The following is a 16,962-nucleotide window of genomic DNA, read 5'->3' as shown; positions in this document are numbered from 1 at the left end:
AGTGATTCTCCTGACTGAGCCTCCAGAGTAGCTGGGACTACAGGTGCATGCCACCACGCCCACCTAATTTTTGTATTTTTTAGTAGAGATGGTGTTTCTCCATGTTGTCCAGGCTGGTCTCGAACTCCTGACCTTAGGTGATCCACCCGCCTCCGCCTCCCAAAGTGCTGGGACTACAGGCGTGAGCCACCGTGCCTGACCAAAGCTAAACTTTTAGAAAGACTTGTAACTAATTTTATTTTATTTATAGCCAACTTAATTGTATGAAAAATCTTCCTTCCTTCCTCCTTCCCTTCCTTCTTTTCTTCCTTCCTTCTCTATCTCTTTCCCTCCCTCCCTCCTCCCCGCTTTCTTTCTTTTCTTCTCCCTCTCTTTCTTTCTTTTCCTTCTTTCTCTTTCTCTCTTCTTTTTCTCTCTCTCTCTCTTCTTTCTTTCTCTCTCTCTCTCTCCCTCCCTCCCTCTTTCTCTCTCTCTCTCCCTCCCTCTTTCTCTCTCACCCCCCCTTTCTCTCTCACCCCTGCCTCCCTTCCTTCTCTTTCTCTTTCCCTTGCCCCTTTCCTTTCCTTTCCTTCTTTCTTTCTTTCTTTCTTTCTTTCTTTCTTTCTTTCTTTCTTTCTTTCCTTTCCTTTCCTTTCCTTTCCTTTCTTTCTTTTCTCTTTCTCACCCCTCCCTCTGTCTCTCCCTCCCTCCTTCCTTCCTACTTCCTTTTTTTTTGATAGAAGGACTCATTCTGTCTCCACTGTGATCATACCTCACTGTAGGCTTAACTTTGCGGGCTCAAGTGATCCTCCCATCTCAGCCTCCTGAGTAGCTGAGACTACAGGCACATGCCAGTGTGTCTGGCTAGTTTTTGTATTTTTTGTAGAGACAGGGTTTCACTATGTTGAACAGGCTGGTCTTGAACTCCTGGGCTCAAGTGGTCTGGCTGCTTCGGCCTCCCAAAGTGCTGGGATTACAGGCATGAGCCTCTGTGTCTGGCCCACACGCAAAATTTCTTTAATAAATTCATCCTTCACAAACTTTCCACAGCTTAATCAGATCTTCCACAACATTCTTGGTCCTTTAGCTTTGTCCTATACTTTCTCTTTCTTAAATAACCTGTCATTTTACTTTAGGACACAGTTTACTTTCTTTTTTCCTTATCATTTTGAAAAGTTATTCTCCTTTTAACCCTCTTTGCCAAAATTACATCCTTATAACTTTCTTTATATTTCTCTCTCCTGCTTACTGAGTCCTTTTTATATTATTTCCTTCCTAAATATTACTTTTCGAAATAACCTTAAATAACCTCTGAATTTAGTTATTCTTTTTTCTCAATGAATAATACATTCTTATGCTTTTCTCATAATTTTTCTCATCAAAGCCACATGATGTTTTTTGTTACACTTCATATACAGAATTATATACATTAGAATTTCTAACTTAGTAATCTTGATTTTTAATGAAAACTTAGGAAGCAAGAAATTTTGAACTGTCTATCATATATCAGTATTTTATAGATGAGAATCATTTTATATACTTTTTTATTTTTTGAGTTAGGGTCTCTCACTGTTGCCCAGCCTAGAGTGCAGTGGCATGATCATAGCGTACTATAACTTGAACTCTGGGGTCAAGGGATCCTCCTGTCTTAGCCCCTGGAGTAGCTGGGATTACAGGAGCATGCTACCATGCCTGGCTAATGTAAAATTTTTTTTGTAGAGACAGAGTCTTGCCATGTTGCTCAGTCTGGTCTTGGACTCCTGGCCTTAAGTAATCCTCCTGTTTCAGCCTTTGAAAGTGCTGGGATTGCAGGTGTGAGCCACTATGCCTAGACTTTTAAATATTTTTTACAAACATTCTCCGTAACATAATTTTGTGTGTATTAATAGACTGAAATATATTCAGTCTTTCTATAAGATTTAACAAGGCAAGAACAAATGTATTTATGTTCAGTAATTGGTGTTTCAATATTTTTCCTTATTTGGAAACGATCTGGACATTTAATGAGTATTTATCACTTAATTTAACATAATTTTAATATTTCAAATTATGTGAAAAGTTCATTTATAAACATTTATCCCATTTGCATTTACATAATTTATTTATTTATTTATTTCTGAGACGGAGTCTTGCTCTGTCGCCCAGGCTGGAATGCAGTGGCACCATCTTGGCTCACTGCAACCTCCACTTCGCGGGTTCAAGCAGTTCTCCTTCCTCAACCTCCGGAGTAGCTGGGATTACAGGCACCCATCACCACACCAGCTATTTTTTGTATGTTTAGTAGAGGCAGGGTTTCACCGTGTTGGCCAGGCTGGTCTCGAACTGGCTGGTCTTGAACTCCTGACCTTGTGATCTGCCCTCCTCGGCCTCCCAAAGTGCTGGGATTTCAGGCGTGAGCCACCGTGCCTGGCCCATAATTTGTTATTTTTTAAATTTTTATTATTTTTTTGAGACAGAGTTTTGCTCTTGTTGCCCAGGCTGGAGTGCAATGGCACGATCTCAGCTCACCACAGGATTACAGGCATGCTCCACCATGCCCAGCTAATTTTGTTTTTGAGACGGAGTCTCGCTCTGTCGCCCCAGCTGGAGTGCAGTGGCGCGATCTCAGCTCACTGCAACCTCCGCCTCCCGGGTTCAAGCGATTCTCCTGCCTCAGCCTCTTGAGTAGCTGGGACTACAGGCGTCCACCACAACACCCAGCTAATTTATTGTAATTTTAGTAGAGTTAGGGTTTCCCCATGTTAGCCAGGATGATCTCGATCTCCTGACCTTGTGATCCACCCGTCTTGGCCTCCCAAAGTGCTGGGATTACACTGCGCCTGGCCTAATTTTGTATTTTTAGTGGAGACGGGGTTTCTCCATGTTGGTCAGGCTGGTCTTGAACTCCTGACCTCAAGTGATTCGCCCGTCTCAGCCTCCCAAAGTGCTGGGTTTACAGGCCTGAGCCACCGCGCCCGGCCTACTCATAGTTTTTTTTTTTTTTTTTTTTTTAACAGTTTTACGTAGACTATTTGTGAGAACTGAGATATTAGACAAAGCTAGTCGTCATTCAGGTTACTTTCCTGTTCGCCCTTTTCATAGCCTAAGAATATCAGATGTTAACCTAAAAAAGAACCTTAAATGTATGGAGATTTTGTTGATAACTCAGAAGATACAGCTGTTTTCATTAAATCAACACTATTAAATTAGTCTTATCAAAGAGCTTCACAAATAAAAGACTATTCTGTTTTTAGGCTGGTTTTATAGTTTTATAACCTGTGTCAATCATGACACCCTAAAACATTTAGCAGAAACAAATTCTAACTAGTAAAACCAGGCAAAAATGTATGCTAACAGTTCTGAAGATGTTCCTATTTTTATTTCATCAATAAATTTAAAACCAGCTTATTTATCAAAGATTTACTTAAATTATGTGAATTAAAAAGGCATTTGGGTTAATTCCTATATATTTTAACAATTTATGTAAGCACTCACTTATCTAAACCAATCTGAATAGAATTCCTCAAGGAATTTCTGGCTGTATACACAATACGCAACATAATATATGTACATAGGTATAAACACTCCTAAACATATCTAGGCACATGTGTGTGTATACACACATGGAGACACACACAGAGAGATCTTACTGCATTCATTTTAGAATTTTATTTTTATTTTCTTTTATTTATTTATTTTGAGATGGAGTCTCACTCTGTCGCCGAAGCTGGAGTGCAGTGGCACTGTCTCAGCTCACTGCAACCTCCACTTCCCGGGTTCAAGACATTCTTCTGTCTCAGCTTCTGGAGCAGCTGGGATTACAGGTGTGAGCCACTATGCCCGGCTAATTTTTGTATTTTTAGTAGAGTCGGGGTTTCAGCATGTTGACCAGGCTTGTCTCAAACTCCCGATCTCAAGTGATCCACCCGCCTCGGCCTCCCAAAATGCTAGAATTACAGGTGTGAGCCACCACCCCTGGCCAATATGATAAAATATTTTAAATCTCCCGTATATTTTGTGAGGGAAAGACAGGGTAAGTGTTTCTTCCACTGACCCTTTTTCAAGATCATTCCTGATAATTATGGTTTTATTGTCCTCTAAAAGTTGCTGTGGGGTTGAAATTTATGTTTTGAGTTGTTTTACCTTGTCTATAACTTTCTGTAATCTTCCTCATCACTACCATCGACTGATCTTTAGGTCATGAAGTCTTGTCATCATACAGGATTACATATTACTTGTACTATGGTCTCCATGAAATAGTTTCTATTATTATTCACTTTTTACACATGACTCTGAGATCTGGAGAAGATAAATAACTTGCTGTGCAGAAAATAGTTAACATAGTAGGTCTGAGATAGCTATTCTTAGAAAGATCTGCTTGCAAGATTGGCCATTGGCTGGCATCCGAGAACTTGGCTCTCACAGTGTTCCCAGTAACTGACTACAGGCGCCCACCACCACGCCCGGCTAATTTTTTGTATTTTTAGTAGAGACAGGGTTTCACCGTGTTAGCCAGGATGGTCTCAATCTCCTGACCTCGTGATCTGCCCGCCTTGGCCTCCCAAAGTGCTGGGATTACAGGCGTGAGCCACTGCGCCTGGCCTGCAGGCTATGCTATAGTATCTTCCACATCTATCATTGAGGCTACCGCTCCGCCCCCCTCCACTACCTCTCAGTAAGCCAAAGTCATTGCCTTAACTTGAGCCCTCACTCTTGCAAAGGGACTACGCGTCAATATTTATACTGACTCTAAATACGCCTTCCATATCTTGTACCACCATGCTGTTATATGGGCAGAAAGAGGATTCCTCACTACACAGGGGTCCTATTTCATTAATGCCACTTTAATAAAAACTCTTCTCAAGGCCGCTTTATTTCCAAAGGAAGCTGGAGTCATTCACTGCAAAGGCCATCAAAAGGCATCAGATCTCATCGCTCAGGTCAAGGCTTACGCTGATAAGGTAGCTAAAAAAGCAGCCGTCAAAAGGCATCAGATCCCATCATTCAGGACAATGCTTATGCTGATAAGGTAGCTTAAAAAACAGCCATCAAAAGGCATCAGATCCCATGGCTCAGGACAATGCTTATGCTGATAAGGTAGCTAAAAAAGCATCTAGAGTTCCAACTTCTATCCCTCAGGGCAGTTTTTCTCCTTCTCATCTGGCCACTCCCACCTACTCCTCCGTTGAAACTTCACCTATCAATCTCTTCCCACACAAGGCAAATGGTTCTTGGACCAAGGATCTCCTTCCAGCCTCACAGGCCCATTCTATTCTGTCATCATTTCATAACCTCTTCCATGTAGGTTACAAGCTGCTAGCCCATCTCTTAAAACGTCTCATTTCCTTTCCGTCGTGGAAATCTATCCTCAAGGAAATCATTGCTCAGTGTTCCATCTGCTATTCTACTACTCCTCAGGAATTTCTTAGGCCCCCTCCCTTCCCTACACATCAAGCTCGGGGATTTGCCCCTGCCCAGGACTGGCAAATTGACTTCACTTACATGCCTCTTGGTCTAGGTGGACACTTTCACTGGATGGATAGAGACCTTTCCCACAGGGTCTGAGAAGGCCACCATGGTCAGTTCTTCCCTTCTGTCAGACATAATTCCTCGGTTTGGCCTTCCCACCTCTCTACAGTCCGATAACGGACCGGCCTTTATTAGTCAAATCACCCAAGCAGTTTCTCAGGCTCTTGGTATTCAGTGAAACCTTTGTACCTCTTACGGTCCTCAATCTTCAGGAAAGGTAAAACGGACTAATGGTCTTTTAAAAACACACCTCACCAAGCTCAGCCTCCAACTTAAAAAAAAGGACTCTGTCAAGAATAGAGCCCAAAGACTTGCCAACCAAGCAAGTAATTACGCTAAACCCCCTTGGACTCCCTTGGAAACTCTCTAATTAGATGTCCTGAGTCCTCCCAATTCTTAGTCCTTTAATACCTGTTTTTTTCCTTCTCTTATTCCGTTTAGTTTTTCAATTCATACAAAACAGTATCCAGGCCATCACCAATAGTTCTGTACAATAAATGTTTCCATCACCAATCATTCTATATGACAAATGTTTCCTTTAACAACCCCACAATATCGCCCCTTACCACAAAATCTTCCTTCAGCTTAGTCTCTCCCACTCTAGGTTCCCACGTCGCCCCTAATCCCGCTTGAAGCAGCCCTAAGAAACATTGCCCACTATCTCTCCATACCACCTCCAAAAATTTTCGCTGCCCCAACACTTTACCACTATTTTATTTTATGTTATTTTTCTTATTAATATAAGAAGACAGGAATGTCAGGCCTCTGAGTCCAAGCTAAGCCATCATATCTCCTGTGACCTGCACGTATACATCTAGATGGCCTGAAGTAACTGAAGAATCACAAAAGAAGTGAACATGGCCTGTTCCTGCCTTAATCGATGACATTACCTTGTGAAGTTCCTTATTCTGGCTCATCCTGGCTCAAAAGCTCCCCCACTGAGCACCTGGTGACCCCCACCCCTGCCCGCCAGAGAACTACCCCCTTTGACTGTAATTTTCCATTACCTACCCAAATCCTATAAAACGTTCCCACCCCTATCTCCCTTCTCTGACTCTTTCTTCGGACTCAGCCCGCCTGCATCCAGGTGAAATAAACAGCCTTATTGCTCACACAAAGCCTGTTTGGTGGTCTCTTCACACGGATGCGAGTTAAAGTTTTAACCTGTATTTCTATCCAGAGTATATTTAGAATCTTCTGATCCGTAGTCAGACGTGTTATCCATTGCGCCACTGGCCCCGAGCTTATCCAGAGTATATTTAGATGATACTTTGCTGTTCAATTTTCACCATCATAAAACAGGTTGAACAAGTCGTCGTTGATTAGGTTATGCCTGGGAACCTGACTAGTCTAGTTCTTTGGTTGAAGATTTCTAGAAGTGTCAAAATGTGCCTGATAAAGGAAGCATCAAAATATCTCCAAAGGCCTGGGCACTGTGGCTCATGCCTGTAATTCCAGCACTTTGGGAGGCTGAGATGGGAGGATTGCTTGAAGCCAGGAGTTTCAGACCTGCCTGGGCAACAAATGAGACCCTATCTCTGCAAAAAATGAAAAAACCTTAGTTGGGTTTGGTGGCATGTGCCTGTAGTCCTAGCTACTCAGGAGCCTGAGGCAGGAGGATTGCTTGAGCCCAGGAGGTTGAGGCTGCAGTGAGCTGTAATGTGATGCCACTGCACTCCAGCCTGGTTGACAGAGTGAGACCCAGTATAAAAAAAAAAAATTATAGAGAATTTTGATTATGTCACAAGTTATCTAAGTTCATTTCTTACCTCCGTGTGTGTGTATAAGAGAGAGAGATTAATGATATTTTAGTCAGTGATGGATCAGATACACAACAGTAGTCCTGTAAGATTATAATACCTTAGTTTTACTGTACCTTTTCTATATTTAAATATGTTTAGATACACAAATACTTTCCATTGTGTTAGAGTTGTCTATGGTATTCAGTATAGTAACATGCTGTACAGGTTTGGAGACTGGGAGCAATAAGCCATATTGTGTAGCCTAGGTGTGTAGGCAGGCTACACCATCTATGTCTGTGTAAGTACGCTCTATAAGGTTTGCACAATGACAGAATCCTTAGGTCCAAAATTGCCTAAGGACCTAAGGATGCCTTTCTTAGGATATATATCTGCCATTAAGCAATGCGTCACTGTATGTGTATAGTACATAAGAATATATGTATAAGATTAAGGCTGGGTGTGATGGCTCATGCCTGAAATCCCAGCACTTTGGGAGGCTGAAGAGGGTGGATCATTTGAGGTCAGGAGTTCGAGACCAGCCTGGCCAACATGGTGAAACCCCATCTCTACTAAAAATACAAAAATTAGCCGGGCATGGTATGTGCCTGTAATCCCAGCTACTTGGGAAGCTGAGGCAGAATTGCTTTAACACATGAGGTGGAGGTTGCAGTGAGCTGAGATCGCACCACTGCACTCCAGCCTGGGTGATGGAGTGAGACTCTGTCTTTAACAACAACAGCAACAACAACAACAACAACAACAAATATATATATATATATCTATGAATGAACATGTATGTTAATTGGATTACTCAGTGTCAAGGCCGTGAATATTTAAGCTGTTATCAGTCATGGTGTGAGACCATGTGTATACCACACAAGAATATATGTATAAGTTTGGCCGGGCATGGTGGCTAACGCCTGTAATCCCAGCACTTTGGGAGGCCAAGGTGGGTGGATCACGAGGTCAGGAGATTGAGACCATCCTGGCTAACACGGTGAAACCCGGTCTCTACTAAAAATACAAAAACAAAATTAGCCAGGCATGGTGGCGGGTGCCTGTAGTCCCAGCTACTCGGGAGGCTGAGGCAGGAGAATGGCGTGAACCCGGGAGGCGGAGCTTGCGGTGAGCCGAGATCGCGCCACTGCACTCCAGCCTGAGCAACAGAGCGAGACTCCGTCCCCCGACGACTCCCCCGCCAAAAAAAAAAAGAATATATGTATAAAATTAATAACATGTTAACTGGATAACTCAGTGTCAAGGCCATGAATAAATAAGGATTTTGAGATATTGTTAGTTATGGTATGAGACTCTTGAAATGAAAAGTTATTTTTATGATTGGCAAGTTATATCACTTTCCAGTTAGCCTCTTCAATCAATTTTTTCTTGTAAAATGAGCTGTAAGTTCTCTTCCAGGTTAAAGAGGTTTCTTGCAACTTTTCTTATCCTGTTAATTTCTAGCATCATTTTTAAACATCTGGATTAATTATTTATTCTTAAAGTAAGTCTCATGATATGAGTGCTTGTTGCCAAAATTATTTATCTTCAGTTCTGGCTTATGAGCCTAAATTGTTAAAAACTATATAGTCCTTATACTTGGTTTTCCTCAAAACGACCTCATTCTCATTTTCAAAAGCGAATTCTTTCTTTAAACAATTCATTAGTTTACTTTCTATCCTTGTAAAATGCTGTGTTAATGTTTGTCTTAACAAATAAGAATGACATCTAAATTTTTCATGAGTTGTAATTAGATTATATTGCTTTTATCTTTTTCATTATTATTATTTATTATTATTATTTGTAGAGATGCAGTCTCACTATGTTGTCCAGGTTAGTCTCGAACTCCTGGACTCAAGTGATCCTCTTGCCTTGGCCTCCCCAAAGTCTTGGCCCTACAGGTGTGATACACCATCCTGGCCTTTTTAATTATTGTTTTCCGAGATGGGGTCTTGCTGAATTGCTCAGGCTGGAGTGCAAGGGCTGTTCTGAGGCATGATTCTACTACTGATCAGCATAAGAGTTTTGACCTGCTCAGTTTCTGACCTGAGCTGGTCTACCTCTTCTTAGGCGACCTGGTGATCCCCCTCTCCTTGGAGGTCACCATACTGATGGTGAACCTTGTGTTGATATATGATTGGCATAGTGAACTACAGCTTAGAACTCCTGGACTCAAGCAATCCTCCTGCCTCAGTATCTGTAGTAGCTGAGACTGCATGGGTGTGCCACCACATCTGGTACTATATTCTCATCTGAAGCTTTAGCAGTGTAATACAGCTCTGATGCTGCCCCTATACCATGTGAACCAAGAAGTATCTGAGACAGATCTCAATCAATTTAGAAAGTTTATTTTGCCAAGATGAAGGATGCACATCTGGGAGGTAGGTTTGTGCCTTTCTCCGAAGATGATTTTGAGAGCTTCAATATTTAAAGGGGAAAGAGGAAGAAATTTTTAAAAGGTGTGGGTAGATAAGAGACAAGCAGTTGTATTCTTTTAAGTCTTTGATCAGCCTTTCACTGAATACACAATATACCTGTGAGAGGGGAGTAGAGGAATAGCCACTTAAGCCTTGTCTAGCTCAGCGAATCTGCATTTTTACATCAGAGGAAAAGTCACATGTGCATTGGTGTCAGATTAGCAGAGGGATGACTTAGAGCTCTTTTGTCTTGCACTCATGAAGATAAGCTATCAAAATACATTATCAGGGTAAAATTCAACATAACCATTTTAGTGTAAAGATCTTGAGGCCCACAAGGAATTTCCTAGTAGGCAAATTGTGAGGGAAGTATGTAGCTTTTTTTTTTTTTTTAATTGTTGTAGCTATCTTATTTGGGAATAAAATGGGAGGCAAGTTTGCCTGACACAGTTGCCAGCTTAGTTTTTCCTTTTGGCTTAGTGATTTGGGGGTCCTGAGATTTATTTTCCCTTTCACAACTAATATCTTAGGGTCTTGTATTATTAAAAAGATAATAACAGATCAAATGACATTCATTTAATGCTTGTAGTGTGTCAGGTAGTTTATGTAAAGAATGAAAAGAACTAGATACATCTACTTCTCAGAGTTGTTTTATACTATCTTATGGATAAGAAAATTTAAGTTAAAGGAGATTAAGTAACTGCCCAACATCAGGTAATTACTCAGCATTAAAGCCAAAACATAAAAAATATTTATTGAGCACCTATTGTGTTCTGAAGATACAGTGGCCGATAGACTTTTAACTCTTAAATCATACTAGCTCTTCAGTATTGTAACACAAAGAAAATGACTGAGGCAAGTTTGAATTTAGAGGTTTATTTTGCCAAGGTTGAGGATGTACCCAGGCAAAAGGAACACAAAAATCACAGAACAGCTGTGACGTGTGCTTTTTCCAAAGAGGGTTTTGAGGGCTTCAACCTTTAAAGGGGAAAAAGGGGACAGTAGGGAAAGGGGAAAGAAAAAATAAAGAGGGAGAGTATGGTCACATTCTTGTGAGCTCACTAAATCCACATGTTGCATGTGAAAAGGAGGGGGTAGACTGAAAGTCAACTATGCATTCTTCTGGCACTCTATGAATCTGCATTTTACATAAGATAAACAGAGGAAGCAGTCAAGTATGCCTTTGTTTTGGGTGAGTGGAGGAATGACTTCTAGTCCTGTGTTTGTCCTGTACCTGTATCTGTGAAGATAAGCTTTTAATTTATATTGTCACGGTGAAATTAAATAGAATTCTGTTTTAGGGTAAAGATCTTGGGTCCAGAAGGAATTTACCTGTGAGCAAATTGTGAAAGAGGCCCCCTGGTGAGGTATGTGGCCTTTTATCTTTGCAGCTATCTATTTAGGAACAAAGTGGGAGGCAGTTTTGCGTGATTCAGTTTCCAAGCTTAACTTTTCCCTTTGGGATAGTGAGTTTGGAAGTCCCAAGATTTTTTTCCGTTTATTTATTTATTTATTTTTATTTTTTGAGACAGGGTCTTCCTCTGTTACTCAGGCTGGAGTGCAGTGGCACAATCTCAGCTCACAGCAACCTCTGCCTCCCAGGCTCAAGCGATCCTCCCACCTCAGCCTCCTGAGTAGCTGGGACTACAGACGTGTGCCACCGTGTCTGACTAATTTTTGTATTTTTAGTAGACATGGGGTCTCCCCATATTGCCCACGCTGGCCTTGAATTCTTGGGGTCAAGCAATCTGCCTTCCTTGACCTCCAAAAGTGCTGGGATTACAGGCGTGAGCCACTCTGCCTGGCCTTTTCTTTTCATTTTATTATCCTTTCATAGTATATAGAGTATTGTCAAAATAGTCTTTATGTAATAAAGGGGATAATTATGCCTATTTTACAGGGCTGTTGTAAGGATGGAAAGAATGCACAAAACTGCTTGTTTCAATAACTACAAAAATGTATGAGACTTTTGAGGCAGGAGAATGGCAGTGAGCTGCACTTCAGCCTGGGCGACAGACCAAGACTCTGTCTCAAAAAAAAAAAAAAAAAGTATGAGACTATTGTTATTGATGTTGTATTTATATTAATATTACAACTATATATATATAAAATTCCTGTTGGACTTGATAATTTCAAAAGGGAAACAGGACAACTAAAATGTGAATTAGAAGTACTTAAAGCATTGATTTCATTATTAAAAATATTTAATTTCATCAGTTAAATGACTAAGGGTAATGGAGCTTTTTCATTGATCCTGTAGGCAGGAACCAGCTGTGAATTAAACTATACATAAGTGTAAATTACAAGGCTCTGCCTGGTGGCTCACACCTGTAATCCCAGCACTTTGGCTGGCTGAGGCAGGAGAATTGCTTGGGCCCAGGAGTTCAAGACCAACCTGGGCAACATAGGGAGACCCCATCTCTATAGAATAAAAAAAATTAGCTGGGCATGGTGGTGTATGCCTGTGGTCCCAGCTGCTTGTGCAGAGGTGGGAGGATCACTTGAGCTTGGGAGGTTAAGGCTGCAGTGAGCCGTGATTGAGCCATTGCATTCCAGCCTGGGCAACAGAGTGAGATCCCATTTCAAAAAAAAAAAAATGGTGTAGACTACAAATTACAATTCTTCTCATTCAGTGTCACGATAATACTGTTAATATTTGAATACAGATGTCTCCTTAATTCTAATTTTGTACATTGTCCTTTTTAAAGTCAAGTTTACTGAAGTTTAATTTACATGTAGTAAAATTCACTCTTATATTTTTATGAGTGGCAAATTTATACTATTTTGCAGTCACCACCACAATGAAGATAATACAATATTTCTTTCACCCCAGAGTGTTTCCTTGTACCCTTTTGAGATTAAATCCTTCCAACTGATTTATTTTCTATTTCTATAATTTTATCTTTTCTTGAATGTCATATAAAATAGAGTCACCCTTTCTGTTTCTGATCTGTTAGGTGTTTCAGATATGATTGGTGTAATAGCAAGTAAGATAATTGACCCTCATGCTGATACAGCTTGCTCACAAATTAGGACTTGTATTAAGAAGCAGTTAAATCAGAAAAAAGGACAACCTGTTGGAAAATTATAAAAAGAGAATTTGTCAAAGGGTTAGTAAATAGTATTTAATTTTCATATTTTTACGACAAACTATTCAGTTTTCATGACAAACTTTCAAGAACCTATTCACGTGATCAGTTTTCACATATTGGGTGGGAAATTAATAAAATCAGTACCTTTTTTAACCTCCTCTTTGGACCCTAGTTATATAAAATTAGGTACTTTTTAATCCTTGATTCATGACACAAATAATAGCTCAAGGATGGCAGTTGCCTATTTTTAATAATATAACAAACACATATGAATCCATCACTCTGCGTGAGAACTAGAACCTTGACAAGAACTCACATCAGATTTACCCATGTGGGCCTTAATATAAAACAGAATTTGCATTACCTATGTTTCTTATTAATTAGTAGGAATCCCCCAATCCCCACCTTTTTGGGGGTGGGAGAGGCAAATAACTTTTGCCAGTCTCTTGATTTTCAGCCTTGTTTTGGTTTATATTGTTATAAACCAAACAATAAAATTTAAACAGTTTTGGTGTAGTCAAAACTAATTCTTTGCTTTTTGCTTTTGGTGTCTCATCTAATAATTTTTTCTTAATTGTGAGTTCATGAAGATATTCTATATTTTTTCTGATTTTTAGGAACATTTCATATATTTAGGTCTCTTCTAAATCTGTAATTTATTTTGTGATTGATGAGAGGCAGTAATTAAAAATTTTAAATCTTGTATGGCTGATCATTTGTACCAGCACAATTTATTAAATAGCTCTCTTTTTCTTTCTCTTTTTTTTTTTTTTTTTGAGATGGAGTCTCGTTCTGTCACCTAGGCTGGAGTGCAGTGGCGTGATCTTGGCTCACTGCAAGCTCGCCTCCCGGGTTCACGCCATTCTCCTGCCTCAGTCTCCTGAGTAGCTGGGACTACAGGTGCCCGCCACCAAGCCCGGCTAATTTTTTTGTATTTTATTTAGTAGAGACGGGTTTCGTGTTAGCGAGGATGGTCTCAATCTCCTGACCTCGTGATCCACATGCCTCAGCCTCCCAAAGTGCTGGGATTACAGGCATGAGCCACCACGCCTAGCTAGCTCTCTTTTTCATTGATTTTAATTTACCTCTTTCCTGTATTAAGTTTTCAATATGCATGGGTCTTTTTCTGGCCTCTATATTGTGTTCCATTGGTATATTTAAGTATATCTACACCATTACCTTATTGCCTAGTTAGTATAGACTACAGCAGTTCTTGAGGAGGGTCTTGGCTGACTTTTGCCCTTTGCTCATTCACGTATTTTTTTTTTTTTTTTTTTGAGACAGGGTCTCACTCTGTCACCCAGGGAGGACTGCACTGGTGTGATCACGGCTTACTGCAACCTCAATCTCCTGGGCTCAAGTGGTTCTCCCACCTCAGCCTCCACAGTTGGGACTACAGGTGTGCACCACCACACCCAGCTAATTTTTTTTTTTTTGAGATGCAGTTTTGCTGTTGTTGCCCAGGCTGGAATGCAGTGGTGTGATCTCGGCTCACTGCAACCTCTGCCACCCAGGTTCAAGCAATTCTCCTGCCTCAGCCTCCTGAGTAGCTGGGATTACAGGCACCTGCCACCATGCTGGGCTAATTTTTTGTATTTTTAGTAGAGACATTTTGTATTTTTATTAGTATTTTTAGGGGTTTTACCATGTTGGCCAGGCTGGTCTCGAATGCCTGACCTCAGGTGATCCACCTGCTTCGGCCTCCCAAAGTATTGGGATTACAGGCGTGAGCCACTGTGCCTGGCCACGCCCAGCTAATTTTTATATTTTTTATAGAGATGGGGTTTCACCATGTTGCCCAGACTGGTCTCAAGCTCCTGGCCTGAAGTGATCCACCCACCTCGGCCTTCGTAAGTGCTGTGACTAGAGGTGTGAGCTACTGTGCCTGACCCACATACATTGTTTACTGTCTTTGTCAAGATTTTTGTAAAACCCTCTTGGGATTTTTAACTGGAAATACATTGAATTTTTTGATAGATTAATTTGGTGAGAATTGACATCCTTAAGACCGTGAGTATACCTACCTATGAACATGGTATTTGCCCATGTAGAATTTTTTTCAAGGAATTTTATGATTTTCTTTATAAAAATCATATACACCCTTTCAGTTAGATTTATTCTTAGGTTTGTAGTTTTTATGGTTATGGTAAATGACACTGTTTAGTTTTTTATTTGTATTTGTATTTTTTTGAGACGGAGTCTTGCTCTGTCGCCCAGGCTGGAGTGCAGTGGTGCGATCTTGGCTCACTGCAACCTCTGCCTCCTGGATTCAAGTGATTTGCCTGCCTCAGCCTCTCAAGTAGCTGGGACCACAAGCGCATGCCACCACGCCTAGCTATAGCATTTTTGTATTTTTGGTGGAGGTGGGGTTTCACCATGTTGGCCAGGCTGGTCTCAAACTCCTGACCTCACAATCCGCCTGCCTCGGCATCCCAAAGTGATGGGATTACAGGCGTGAGCCACTATGCCCAGCGATAAATGATATTCTTTTAAAAAATTATACTCTGTTGCTGGCCTATAGAAAAACAGCTGATTTTCATCTATTGATTTATGTCCAGAGACTTAGCAAACCCTCTTTATTTCTTCTAATATCTGAAGACTATTTTAAATTTCCTATGTAGATAGTATATTTTACGTGATACATCATTTCTTCCTTTCCAATTCCTATGCCATTTATTTGCTTTTCTTACCGAATTGGTTAGGATTGTCAGTACAAGTGTTGAATTAAGGTGGTAATTGTAGGTAAATGTGTTTGTTCTCAATACTGGGAGAAAGTTTAAAATATCTTGTTTTTGAGTCTTAGTTGAATTTTTTTCTTAAATTTTAAAAGGATGTTGAATTTTATGAAGACATTTGTACCGCATCTACCAAAATGATGTATTAGTTATCTATTGCTGCATAACAAATTACCTAAAACATTTTGTTGGTGAGGATATGGAGAACTGGGTATTTTCAAATGCCGCTGGTAGGAATGTGAAATGGTGTAGCCACTTTGGAAAAGCTTGTCATTTCCTCAAAATGTTAAACATACAGTTACTGTCTTCTAGCACTTCTTCTCCTGGCTATATATGGGAAAGAAATGAAAACATTCATATGGAACATATGTCTTGTACATGAATTTTCAGAATAGCATTCACAATGGTAAAAAAAAAAAAAGTAGAAACATCTCAAATGTGCATCGGATGAATAGAGAAATGTGATATGTCTATACAATAGGATATTACTCAGCAATAAAAAGAAATTAAATACTAACAGATGTTACATGTAAATGAAAGGAACCTTGAAAACTTTATTGTAAGTGAAAGAAGCCAGTCACAAAAGACCACATAGTAGGCTGGGTATGATGGCTCAGGCCTGCAATCACAGCACTTTGGGAGGCCAAGGCAGGAGGAGCCCAGGTGTTCACTTGAGCCCAGGAATTTGAGATCAGCCTGGGCAACATAATGAAGCCCTGTCTCTACACACACACACACACACACAAAATTAGCCAGGTGTGACTTCACGTGTCTGTAGTCCTAGCTACTGTAGAGGCCCTGAGGTAGGAGGATCACTTGAGCCCAGGAGGTCAAGGCTGCAGTGAGCAGCCTTGTCTCCCCACCCCACCAAAAAAATCACATATTATATAATTATATTCATATGAAATGGCCAGAACAGACAGCTCTCTGGAGATAGAAAGTACATTAACTTTTTTTTTTTTTTAAGGTACAGGGTCTTGGCTGGCACGGTGGCTCATGCCTGTAATCCCTGCATTTTGGGAGGCTGAGGCAGGCGGATCACCTGAAGTCAAGAGTTTGCGACCAGCCTGATCAACATGGAGAAACCCTGTCTCTACTAAAAATACAAAATTAGCTGGGCCTGGTGGCGCATGCCTGTAATCCCAGCTACTCGGGAGGCTGAGACAGGAGAATCGCTTGAACCTGGGAGGCGGAGGTTGCGGTGAGCCGAGATCGTGCCATTGCACTCCAGCCTGGGCAACAAGAGTGAAACTCCATCTCAGAAAAAAAAAAAAAAAAAAAAAAAAAAATCTCTGGCTGGGAGCCGTGGCTGACGCCTGTAATCCCAGCACTTTGGGAGGCCGAGGCAGGTAACTCATGAGGTCAGGAGTTCAAGACCAGCCTGGTCAAGATGGTGAAACCACGTCTCTACTAAAAATACAAAAAAAAATTAGCTGGGCGCAGTGGCAGGTGCCTGTAATCCCAGCTACTTGGGAGGCTGAGGCAAGAGAAT

At 40.8% G+C, this 16,962-nt stretch overlaps 2 protein-coding genes across 13 annotated transcripts in view; one reads left to right on the top strand and one right to left on the bottom strand.

Annotated features, from left to right (window-relative positions):
- ELF2 (E74 like ETS transcription factor 2) overlaps positions 1-16,962 on the top strand; it is a 118,888-nt gene that overhangs the window by 12,500 nt on the left and 89,426 nt on the right. For 2 of the 12 annotated variants that reach the window (XM_055384715.2, XM_019025688.4), the window contains exon 2: positions 10,945-11,010. The exons of 9 other annotated variants lie outside the window; for them this stretch is intronic. The gene's annotated coding sequence lies outside the window, so the exon portion shown is untranslated. Of the gene's footprint in view, positions 1-10,944; positions 11,011-12,583; positions 12,754-16,962 lie in introns of those variants that run through there. One more of the 12 variants, XM_055384714.2, reaches the window with a different exon arrangement.
- LOC129532884 (uncharacterized) overlaps positions 1-16,962 on the bottom strand; it is a 100,934-nt gene that overhangs the window by 81,653 nt on the left and 2,319 nt on the right. The gene's annotated exons all lie outside the window — the stretch shown is intronic.

Source organism: Gorilla gorilla, chromosome 3 (assembly GCF_029281585.2).
Source record: "Gorilla gorilla gorilla isolate KB3781 chromosome 3, NHGRI_mGorGor1-v2.1_pri, whole genome shotgun sequence".
NCBI lineage: Eukaryota > Metazoa > Chordata > Mammalia > Primates > Hominidae > Gorilla > Gorilla gorilla.
This window is presented reverse-complemented; position numbering and strand designations above follow the sequence as displayed.